The following is a 13286-nucleotide window of genomic DNA, read 5'->3' as shown; positions in this document are numbered from 1 at the left end:
TAAATAAATGTAATCTCAAAAGAGCTTATATTGTAGAGACTCGTGGGAAATCGTGTTCAGAATGGTCATAACTAAACTTTGAATCAAAACACAATTATGTCCTTCAAAGAGGCACTTTCACAGAGGCTTCCGCTCCTAGGACCTCCCTAAGTATGACCAGTTTCCCACTTTATAGCTGGGTAACTGTTTCTGTGAGTGAACTTATGAGGACAGGGAATAGTAGAGCTTTCCGTAGAGTTTTTCGTTTTCTTGCTGCTTCCCCAAAGTAGCAGTGTGTCACACAGAGGGAGAGCAGGTAACTCAGAGAACTTGTGAGTAACAGGTTTGAATGGGCCTTTTTATTTTTGCTGTTATAAATGGAACATGTTTTTTAAATAAGAAACCATCTATTTTAATGTTTGTGAGAATTCTTAGACAACAGCTAATACTGACTACTTAATACCACAGAGTTCAATGTTTCACATAATATTTTCTTCTTTTAGTAGTCAATGAGGTAGGTGCAATTATCATCTCCAGGTGAGGAAACATGCTCAGAGAGGCTAAATTACCTGCATAAGGGCACACAGTTAATAAAGAATGGAACACGGATACTGACCCAGGCACTTGGACTTGGCAATTCTGCCTTCCCCTGTGGTTGGGACTTCCTTATCACTTTTCATTGGTGTCTAATAAATGGGAGAATTCTTTAAAGAATTACTAGGACTGTTTGGTTGAAAAAAGTCTCCATTTGGACACAATTATGGAGTAGCAGTTGCCAAGGAAGCCACAGATCTATGATATATACCTGCCCTCACCTTCCAGGCAGGGGCAATGTGTTCTCTTCTGAACCCCTGCACTGTTCTATTCTTCTATTATCCTCTACTCTATTAATTTATTTATTGGTATTTCTCCTCTTGTAAATGATTATACCCAGCAGGAGGGATTTTGAATTATTTATCTTTGGATTCCCAGCACCTATCACAGTGCCAGGTGTATTGTATGTATTCAATGAATGTTTAAATGACTGAATAACTGAAATAATCCAGAGACTTAAATATTAATAACATAGATCAGAACTAAAAGAAATCAGTTGAGTGGGGTACAAATGGAATTTATTGAGACTTACTATGTGCAAAGTACTGTGATTTGCTTATTTTAATTCAATTAATCTTCAGAACAAACTTGTGAGGTAAAACTATATCTCCCATTTTATAGGCAAGGTAATTAAAGCTTGGAGAGTTTTAGCAGGTTGCCCTGGGTCACATAGCTAGCAAAGAGTAGCACTGGATTTAACTCAGGTCTTCTGCTTTCAAAGCCCCTGTTTTTTTTCTGTCCTTCTTCCTTTAAAGATGATCTCTACCTTTCCAATTGCTACCACCAAGTTCAAAGAATTCTATTCTTCTTCAATTGCACCATACCTCGTTTTCTTTCTTAAACTTTGTAAGAATAGTCTCATAATGTTAATTCTTTTATAATCTAGCAATCTCAAAAGATAGTTAAGTTTTGAGTAGGAACCAAGATGGCGGAGTAGAAGAACGTGCTCTCACTCCCTCTTGCGAGAACACCAGAATCACAACTGGCTGCTGGACAATCATTGACAGGAAGACACTGGAACTCACCAAAAAATTACCCCACATCCAAAGACAAAGGAGAGGCCACAATAAGATGGTAAGAGGGGCGGAATAACAGTAAAATCAAATCCCATAATCAGTGGGTGGGTGACTCACAGACTGGAGAACACTTATACCACAGAAGTCCACCCACTGGATTGAAGGTTCTGAGCCACACGTCAGGCTTCCCAACCTGGGGGTTTGGCAACAGGAGGAGGAATTCCAAGAAAGTCAGATGTTGAAACCTAGTGGGAATTGATTGCAGGACTTTGACAGGACTGGGGGAAACAGAGACTCCACACTTGGAGGGCACACACAAAGTAGTGTGCACATTGGGATCCAGGGGAAGGAGCAGTGACCCTAGGGGAGACTGAATCAGACCTACCTGCCAGTGTTGTAGGCTCTCCTGCAGAGGCGAAGGATGTCAGTGGCTCACCATGGGGACAATGACACTGGCAGCAGAAGTTCAGGAAAGTACTCCTTGGTGGGAGCCCTCCCAGAGTCTGCCATTAGCCCCAGCAAAGAGCCCAGGTATGCTCCAGTGTTGGGTTGCCTCATGCCAAACAACCAGCAGGGAGGGAACTTAGCCCTACCCATCAGCAGTCAAGTGGATTAAAGTTTTACTGAGCTCTTCCCACCAGAGCAAACCCAGCTCTACCCAACACCAGTAACTTCCATCAAGCCTCTTAGATAGCCTCATACACCAGAGGGCAGAAAGCAGGAGCAAGAAGAACTACAATCATGCAGCCTGTGGAGCAAAAACCACATTCACAGAAAGATAGACAAGATGAAAAGGCAGAGGGCTATGTACCAGTTGAAGGAACAAGATAAAAGCCCAGAAAAACAACTAACTGAAGTGGAGATAGGCAACCTTCCAGAAAAAGAATTCAAAATAATGATAGTGAAGATGATCCAGGACCTTGGAAAAAGAATGGAGGCAAAGATCCAGAACATGCAAGAAATGCTTAACAAAGACCTAGAAGAATTAAAGAACAAACAGAGATGAACATTACAATAACTGAAATGAAAACTACACTAGAAGGAATCAATAGCAGAATAACTGAGGCAGAAGAACGGATAAGTGACCTGGAAGACAGAATGGTGGAATTCACTGCTGTGGAACAGAATAAAGAAAAAAGAATGAAAAGAAATGAAGACAGCATAAAGGACCTCCAGGACAACAAAAAACGCAACAATATTAGCATTATAGGGGTCCAAGAAGGAGAAGAGAGAGAGAAAGGACCAGAGAAAATATTTGAAGAGATTATATTCGAAAACTTCCCTAACATGGGAAAGGAAATAGCCACCCAAGTCCAGGAAGAGCAGAGAGTCCCAGGCAGGATAAACCCAAGGAGAAATATGTTAAGATACATAGTAATCAAATTAGCAAAAATTAAAGACAAATAAAAATTATTGAAAGCAGCAAGGGAAAAATGAAAAATAACATACAAGGGAACTCCCATAAGGTTAACAGCTGATTTCTCAGCAGGAACTCTACAAGGCAGAAGGGAATGGCACGATATACTTAAAGTGATGAAAGGGAAGAACCTACAACCAAGATTACTCTACCCAGCAGGATCTCATTCAGATTCAATGGTGAAATCAAAAGCTTTATAGACAAGCAAAAACTAACAGAATTCAGCACCACCAACCCAGCTCTACAACAAACGTTAAAGGAACTTCATTAAGTGGGATATACAAGAGAAGAAAAGGACCTACAAAAACAAACCCAAAACAATTAAGAAAATTCATCACAGGAACATACATATCGATAATTACCTTAAACATGAATGGATTAAATGCTCCAACCAAAAGACACAGGCTTGCTGAATGGATGCAGAAACAAGACCCATATATATGCTGTCTACAAGAGACCCACTTCAGACATAGGGACACATACAGACTGAAAGTGAGGGGATGGAAAAAGATACTCCATGCAAATGGAAATCAAAAGAAAGCTGGAGTAGCTATACTCATAGCAGATAAAATGGACTTTAAAACAAAGAATGTTACAAGAGACAAGGAAGCACACTACATAATAATCAAGGGATCAATCCAAGAAGATATAACAATTATAAATATATATGCACCCAACATAGGAGCACCTGAACACATAAGGCAACTGCTAACAGCTATAAAAGACGAAATCGACAGTAACACAATAATACTGGGGGACGTTAACACCTCACTTACACCAATGGACAGATCATCCAAAATGAAAATAAATAAGGAAACAGAAGCTTTAAATGACACAATAGACCAGATAGATTTAATTGATATTTATAGGACATTCCATCCAAAAACAGCAGATTACACTTTCTTCTCAAGTGCACACGGAACTTTCTCCAGGACAGATCACATCTTGGGTCACAAATCAAGCCTCAGTAAATTTAAGAAAATTGCAATCACACCAAGCATCTTTTCTGACCACAACACTATGAAATTAGAAATGAATTACAGGGAAAAAAACATAAAAAACACAAACACATGGAGGCTAAACAATGCATTACTAAATAACCAAGAGATCACTGAATAAATCAAAGAGGAAATCAAAAAATACCTAGAGACCAATGACAATGAAAGCACAATGATCCAAAACCTATGGGATGCAGAAAAAGCAGTTCTAAGAGGGAAGTTTATAGCTATACAAGCCTACCTCAAGAAACAAGAAAAATCTCAAGTAAACAATCTAACCATACACCTAAAGGAACTAGAGAAAGAAGAACAAACAAAACCCAAAGTTAGCAGAACAAAAGAAATCATAAATATCAGAGCAGAAATAAATGAAATAGAAACAAACGAAACAATACCAAAGATCAATAAAACTAAAAGCTGGTTCTTTGAGAAGATAAACAAAATTGATAAACCTTTAGCCAGGCTCATCAAGAAAAAGAGGGAGAAAACTCAAATCAATAAACTTAGAAATGAAAAAGGAGAAGTTACAACAGACACAGCAGAAAAAGAAAGCATCCTAAGAGACTACTACAAGCAACTCTATGCCAATAAAATGGACAACCTGAAAGAAATGGACAAATTCTTAGAAAGGAATAACTTTCCAAGACTAAAGCAGGAAGAAACAGAAAATATAAACAGACCAATCACAAGTAATGAAATTGAAACTGTGACAAAAAATCTTCCAACAAAAAAAAGTCCAGGACCAGATGGCTTCACAGGTGAATTCTATTAAGCATTTAGAGAAGAGTTAACACCCATCCTTCTCAAACTCTTCCAAAAAATTGCAGAGGGAGGAACACTACCAAACTCATTCTAGGAGACCATCATCACCCTGATACCAAAACCAGACAAAGCTACTACAAAAAAAGAAAATTACAGACCAATATAATTGATGAACATAGATGCAAAAATCCTCAACAAAATACTAGCAAACAGAATCCAACAACACATTAAAAGGATCATACACCATGATCAAGTGGGATTTATCCCAGGGATTCAAGGATTCTTCAATATACGCACATCAATCAACGTGATACACCATATTAACAAATTGAAGGAGAAAAACCATATGATCATCTCAATAGATGCAGAAAAAGCTTTTGACAAAATTCAACACCAATTTATGATAAAAACTCTCCAGAAAGTGGTCCTAGAGGGAACCTACCTCAACATAATAAAGGCCATATAAAACAAACCCACAGCAAACATCATTCTCAGTGGTGAAAAACTGAAAGCATTTCCTCTAAGATCAGGAATGAGACAAGGATGTCCACTCTCACCACTATTATTCAACATAGTTTTGGTAGTCCTAGCCACAGCAATCAGAGAAGAAAAAGAAATAAAAGGAATCCAAATTGGAAAAGAAGAAGTAAAACTGTCACTGTTTGCAGATGACATGATACTATACGTAGATAATCCTACAAATGCCACCAGAAAACTATTAGAGCTAATCAATGAATTTGGTAAAATAGCAGGATACAAAATTAATGTACAGAAATCTCTGGCATTCCTATAAACTAATGATGAAAAGTCTGAAATAGAAATTATGGAAACACTCCCATTTACCATTGCAAAGAAGAGAAGAAAATACTAGGAAAAAACTTACCTAGGGAGACAAAAGACCCATATGCAGAAAACTATAAGACACTGATGAAAGAAATTAAAGATGATACCAACAGATGGAGAGATATACCACGTACTTGGATTGGAAGAATCAATATTGTGAAAATGATTATACTACCCAAAGCAATCTACAGATTCAATGCAATCCCTTTCAAATTACCAATGGCATTTTTTATGGAACTAGAACAAATCATCCTAAAATTTGTATGGAGACAAAAAAGACCTCGAATAGCAAAAGCAGTCTTGAAGGAAAAACACAGAGCTGGAGGAATCAGACTCCCTGACTTTGGACTGTACTACAAAGCTACAGTAATCAAGACAATATGGTACTGGCACAAAAACAGAAACACAGATCAATGGAACAAGACAGAAAGCCCAGGGATAAACCCACGCACCTAAGGTCAAGTAATCTATGACAAAGGAGGCAAAGATACACAATGGAGAAAAGGCAGCCTCTTCCATAAGTGGTGCTGGGAAAACTGTAAAAGAATGAAATTAGTACACTCCCTAATACCGTACACAAAAATAAACTCAAAATGGGTTCGATACCTAAATGCAAGACTGGACTCTATAAAACTCTTAGAGGAAAACTTTGGAAGAACACTCTTTGACATAAATCACAGCAAGATGTTTTTTGATCCACCTCCTAGATTAATGGAAATAAAAACAAAAATAAACAAATGGGACCTAATGAAACTTCAAAGCTTTTGCACAACAAAGAAAACCATAAACAAGATGAAAAGACAACTCTCAGAATGGGAGAAAATATTTGCAAATGAATCAACGGACAGTAGATTAGTCTCCAAAATATATAAACAGCTCATGCAGCTCAATATTAAAGAAACAAACAACCTAATCCAAAAATGGGCAGAAGACCTAAAGAGACATTTCTCCAAAGAAGACACACAGAAGGCCAAGAAGCACATGAAAAGCTGCTCAACATCACTAATTATTAGAGAAATGCAAATCAAAACTACAATGAGGTATCACCTCACACCAGTTAGAATAGGCATCATCAGAAAATCTACAAATAAATGCTGGAGAGGGTGTGGATAAAAGGGAACCCTCTTGCATTGTTGGTGGGAATGTAAATTGATGCAGCCACTATGGAGAACAGTATGGAGGTTCCTTAAAAAACTAAAAATAGAATTACCATATGATCCAGCAATCCCACTACTGAGCATATGCCCAGAGAAAACCATAATCCAAAATGACACATGCACCCCAATGTTCATTGCAGCACTATTTACAATAGCCAGGTCATGGAAGCAACCTAAATGCCAATTGACAGACGAATGGATAAAGAATTTGTGGTACGTATATACAATTGCATATTACTCAGCCATAAAAAGGAACAAAATTGAGTCATTTCTTGAGACGTGGATGGTTCTAAAGACTGTCATACAGAGTGAAGTAAGTCAGAAAGAGAAAAACAAATATCATACATTAATGCATGTATGTGGAACCTAGAAAAATGGTACACATGAACTCATTTGCAGGGCAGAAGTTGAGACACAGATGTAGAGAACAAACGTATGGACACCAAGGGGGGAAAACCGTGGTGGGGTGGGGATGTTGGTGTGCTGAATTGGGGATTGCAATTGACATGTATACACTGATGTGTATAAAATTGATGATTAATAAGAACCTGCAGTATAAAAAACAAACAAACAAAAAAACAACTAATATTAAACTTTCTTTGGGTTATTTTTATGGAAATATGTTAATATAAATGTTTCAGACATTACATGAAATTTCTAAAAATCTTATATGTTCTGGTATAATGTCATAAGTCATAATTCTAGTTATTACTTTAAAATGTATATCTCAGAAGTAACTAAATTTCCTTGTCAATTGCATTATTATGAACTTTAACCGTGGTCATTTTTAAGTCTTTTGTCATTACAGAAAGTTCTGGGTGTACTCTGATGCTTTTGCAAAAATGTTCCTATAAAAGGGTTTCATCTTCAAGGAATTCATGGAAAAGACTCTGACAAGTACAGGTTTCTGGTAACTGACTATACTGCTGAACTGAATGAATGAGCATTTTCAGAACTCTAATGGAAAACTGATGAATTCATAAAAGTCCTAACAAAAGATCAAGATGAAAACAAAAAATTAATTACATGGGACTGAGTGAACTGATGAGGATGATTATAATTTTTGTGGCTTTCTGTTTGAATAATAATAATAATAAATCCTACAAGGACTGAGAGGCAAAAAATACACAAATCAATTTTCACTGCAAAGTAAAGGAGCTGTTAAAGTGGAGGATTACTGGACTGAATGTCAATATTATGACATAGTATGAGTGTGTTTCATGTTTGGTAATTGCAATCGTTGTTTTGTTGTGGTCATCCATTTACAATGCTTGGTGTCAGTTTATTTATCTCTTTTAAAAATAAAATACATTGTGTGTGTGTGAAAAATATATATATATATATGGGCGGAAGACCTAAATAGACATTTCACCAAGGCAGACATACAGATAGCCAAGAGGCACATGAAAAGATGCTCAACATCACTAATTGTTAGAGAAATGCAAATCAAAACTACAATGAGCTATCACCTCACCTCGGTCAGAATGGCCATTATCAAAAAATCTAGAATCAATAAATGCTGGAAGGGGTGTGGGGAAAAGGGAACCTTCCTGTACTGTTGGTGGGAATGTAAATTGATACAACCACCATGGAAAATAGTATGGAGGTTCCTTAAAAAGCTAAAAATAGAACTACCATATGACCCAGCAATCTCACTACTGAGCATGTACCCTGAGAAAACCATAATTCAAAAAGAGACATGTACCATAATGTTCATTGCAGCTCTATTTACAATAGCCAGGACAGGGAATCAACTTAAATGTCCATAGATAGATGAATGGATAAAGAAGATGTGGCACATATATACAATGGAATATTTCTCAGTCATAAAAAGAAATGAAATTAAGTTATTCGTAGTGAGGTGGATGGAACTAGAGTCTGTCATACAGAATGAAATAAATCAGAAAGAGAAAAACAAATACCATATGCTAATGCATATATATGGAATCTAAAAAAAAAAAAGGTACTGATGAACCTAGTTACAGGGCAGGAATAAAGAGGTAGACACAGAAAATGGACTTGGGAAATGGGGTGGGAGGGCAAAGCTGGGGTGAAGTGAGAGTAGCATCAACATATATACACTACTGAATGTAAAATAGTTGGCTGGTGGGAAGCAGCAGCATAGCACAGGGAGATCGGCTGGGTGCTTTGCGATGACCTACGGGGTTGGGATAGGGAGGATGTGAGGGAGGCTCAAGAAGAAGGGGATATGGGGACATGTGTATGGATATGGCTAATTCGCTTTGTTGTGCAACAGAAACTAACACAGTATTGTGAAGCAATTATACTCCAATAAAGATCTATTAAAAAAATAAAATTTAATTAAAAAATTTTTTTTAAATGTTAAGTTTTAACTAGTGACTGACTGAATGAATAAAATGATGGATGGACAGGTGGATGGATTCATTAACACCTCTCTTATTCTTACTAATACAACAAGTTAGCAGGGAAACTAGGGTTTAAACATTCAGCTGTAGAGCAGGATTTGGGTTTCTGTTTGCAGAAGCATAATATCTGCAAGATTTCCTTTGGTATTTTTTAATTTGTTTAATTGATTTTACAGTACACATGGAAATTAAAATTTATTTTTGCCTCTATTTTCCTTAAACCATAAAGTTTGTAAGAAATTTAATTGCAGTTAGCCACTTTAAAACAATATATTTAAATGTCATAATTTTAAATGAAATTGCATCTGAATTTAATAATAAAATCAAATTTTTCATATATTGTTAGAAAGTGCTAGTTAAATGAATTCTCAAAAGACAATAAGTTGCTGTTTAGTACTTTAAAAACCTGGCAACTTCTGCCTTGCTATTTGTTAAAATGTACTTTAGAATATACAATGCAATTCGAGAATTTTAATTTTGGATCATAAAGCAGTATTAAGCTTTTTCTCCTGAAATTTGTTCAGTAAACTTTATTAGGTCTTCTTTTGACCCTCACTAGGGAGAAAGAAGATAAGGTCCACTCAGTGGGTGAAGACACACAGCAGAGAATTGAAATTGACAATATAAAACAAGTGGATCATTCAGACAGCAAAAGACTGGGAGTAAGTGGCAACAGGTGATTCCTTGGAGCATAAAGCATAACAGGCAATGGGTTTGAGGGGGAATAGTGAAACCTGTAGTCCCTGAGTATGGGATAGTTGTCATATATGGGACATCATTGATATTGGACATGTGAGAGGGCTCAGTTTAGAGCCAAGAATGCCAGGCACTGAAGGTATGATCTCTCTTATATGTGGAATCTAAAAAAAGGAAAAACCAAGATCATAGATACAGAGAACAGACTGGTGGCTGCCAGAAGTGGGGAGTGAGGGGGGGAGGGGTTAGATGGACAAAGTTGGTCAAAAGGTACCAACTTCCAGTTATAAAATGAAAAAGTCATGGAGATGTAATGTCCAACATGGTGACTATAGTTAATAATACTGTATTGTATATTTGAAAGTGGTCAAAGAAATTGTTAAAGTTCTCATCACAAGGAAAAAAAGGTAATGTTTGTTAACTAGTTATTGTTGTAATCATTTTGCAATATGTACAAATATCAAATTGTGTTGTACACTGGAAACTAACATAATGTTATGTCAGTTATACCTCAATTTTACAAAATGCAGGGGGACTTCCCTGGTGGTCCAGTGGTAAAGAATCCACCTTACAATGCAGGGGACGTGGGTTCGATCCCTGGTCAGGGTACTAAGATCCCACATGCCATGGGGCAACTAAACCCGTACACCACAACTACTGAGCTCCTGTGCCTCAACTAGAGCCTGCATGCCCCAAACTACAGAGCCCACACTCCCTGAAGCCTGAGTGCCACAACTAGAGAGAAACCCACCTGACGTAAATAAGACTCAACACAGCCAAAAATAAACAAATAAATATTAAATAAATCTTTAATAAATAAATAAATAAATAAAATGCCGGACACTGGATGATTAGACTGGGCTCTTGCCAGAGCGGTTACCATCTGATATGTAGCTACTTCCATTAAGCCTCACAACCACCCTCCCAGTGGGTATGATTATTATGCCCTCTGAACTGAGGCTTACCTGTGAACAATGTCTCGTCAGGGAGTGGTGGACATGAGAGTCAAACTTCCAACTGCCATCTCCAAAGCTGTACTCTACAACTAAAGTGTATTCTACCAAGTTCCACTATAACCAGTTCTGCTACACTATGGAGTGTCTTCCGCCAAGATCCACTCTACTGCTGAGACTTACAAGTACACTTAGTTTTCTTCTAGGTTGTCCAGATAGTTCACTGGAGTAAGAATGGAGGTAAAGCAAAAGATCCTGGGACGAAGATCTATTCAGGTGTTCTTTCTTTAATACTTGAGCATAGTGATTATGGTAGTAGAATTATGAATCCTGAAAAAAAAGATATATTTGATGGATAATATATCTGTATCTCATATGATAACAGAGCATGTGAAAAAATGCTCCTAATATTTTGCAAAGTTGTAGGAAATATTGGTATTAATTTGTAAAAGGACACACACACACCCACACACACACACACCAACGTTGTCTTACAAATTATACTAAATTTTTTCCACATTCAAGAATTAACTGTAGGGCTTCCCTGGTGGCGCAGTGGTTGAGAGTCTGCCTGCCGATGCAGCAGACACGGGTTCGTGCCCCAGTCAGGGAAGATCCCACATGCCGCAGAGCGGCTAGGCCCGTGAGCCATGGCTGCTGAGCCTGCACGTTCAGAGCCTGTACTCCGCAACAGGAGAGGCCACAGGCCCGCGTACCGCAAAAAAAAAAAAAAAAAAAAAGAATTAACTGTGATGAAACTATGTCCACAATAGTTCACCTGAAACATTATGGGCCAGATGTGTTTTGAATTCGAAATTTTTTGGATGTTAGTAAAGCAATAGAGTACTATATTACATGACACCTTCAAATGGCATATGAAATGTTGACCTGAAATAGACTGTCACATATTTCCCCAGCAAAGAGGGGTTTATTCAGAATCAACAGTGAATTGCAATTCAGGGTCTGCAATCCTATTGAACCACCTACAGGTCCCGGCAAGGAAGGAAGAATGCTTTCACAGAGAAAAAGGAACTTGGAAGGGATATAGTAAACAGAGTCCACAGCTTTTCATTGGCTGAGTCCTTGACAGGAAAGAAAAACTCTTTCTTCTTCCTGTTGGGCTCTCCTATTGTTGCAGGGTGTAAGCACTCCCCATTCGGTTTCTCAAGTCTATTTAATTGAGGTCTCTGTTTATTAATTTTTTACAGAAGCAGCATCCATATCAAATATTAATATTTCTACCATGAAATATGAATATTGACACTAAGTGGGATAAATAAGTTCTATGTGAAACTTCGTGTTATTTCTGGTGAGGTTTTTGTTGTTTGTTTGTTGTTTGGTTTTTTTTTCCGGTACGCGGGCCTGTCACTGTTGTGGCCTCTCCCATTGCAGAGCACAGGCTCTGGACGCGCAGGCTCAGCGGCCATGGTTCACGGGCCTAGCCGCTCCACGGCATGTGGGATCTTCCTGGACCGGGCATGAACCCATGACCCCTGCATCGGAAGGCTGACTCTCAACCACTGCGCCACCAGGGAAGCCCTCTGGTGAGGTTTTGATGCCAAAAATGTTTGCCACAAATTTATTAATAAATTTTTCAGAGATTTTTTAATTTCAAAACTAAACATATGGGGTTTTAGACTGGTATTTTCTTGAAAAACTCTATTTCGTATACATCATTAAACACTGGATTTTGTCAAAAAATGTCCACATCAAACTGCATCTTAGAGCAAAGTAAACATTCATTCCATTATCCATTTTCTAAATTCTTAATTCAACACATGTGACAACCTACAGAAAATAAGCCAGTTAGATCTGATACAATATTTGTGTCTTAAGATTGGTAAAATTATGAAGCTGTAGAAGTGTTTCTTCCATAACTCTTTCTCTATACTGTCAACCAAAACACAATGCAGTAGGCTGCAAATAAGAAAAGAGTTTATTCAGGGTCTTAAGAATTGCAATTCAGGAGACGCAAGTTCAGGTAAAACCGTAAGAGAGTTCCAGGGAATAGAAAGAGTCAGGGGCTTATAAAGACCACAAGGTTTGTCAACTGAAAAAATGCACAACCTAAAATTTGAGAACTACCTTTTATTTGGTGGGCTTAGGATTTAAGCCCAGGATACAGCCTCTCAGGTAGCTCTGAGGAACTGTTCCAAAGAGGTGAGGGAGGAGCCAGGATATATAGGAGTTTTTGCTGAAAAAAGAAAAAATGTAGTTGAACATTAAAAGATTATTGCTAATCACAAAAAAAACGGACGTCTCAAGTTAATGATTTTAGTGCTTTTCTATGTATGGGAAGATGCAAGAGTCTGGTCTTATTGAAATCGTTCCTTTGAAATGTATGTTAACTATCAAGGGCCAGAATACTGTTTTTCTCCATCCTGAATTCCCCTCTGTGTGCACTGTTGGGGGCGGCTGCAGTGGCTGCTGGCTTTATGACCATGATATCCTTTGTTTACTGAAACGGCAGGTACCATTCTTGGT

General features: G+C 37.7%; 1 long non-coding RNA gene across 1 annotated transcript in view; it reads right to left on the bottom strand.

Annotated features, from left to right (window-relative positions):
- Window positions 1–12999, bottom strand: part of LOC141276975 (uncharacterized) — a 305996-nt gene extending 292997 nt beyond the window's left edge. The window contains exons 1-2 of the long non-coding RNA XR_012327463.1: window positions 12888–12999; window positions 10815–11132 (exon numbers count right to left, since the gene is read on the bottom strand). This is a non-coding gene — a long non-coding RNA (uncharacterized lncRNA). The remainder of the gene's footprint in view (window positions 1–10814; window positions 11133–12887) is intronic.
- Window positions 13000–13286: the final 287 nt, after the last annotated feature.

The sequence above is a fragment of the Tursiops truncatus genome, chromosome 18, assembly GCF_011762595.2.
Source record: "Tursiops truncatus isolate mTurTru1 chromosome 18, mTurTru1.mat.Y, whole genome shotgun sequence".
Lineage (NCBI taxonomy): Eukaryota > Metazoa > Chordata > Mammalia > Artiodactyla > Delphinidae > Tursiops > Tursiops truncatus.
This window is presented reverse-complemented; position numbering and strand designations above follow the sequence as displayed.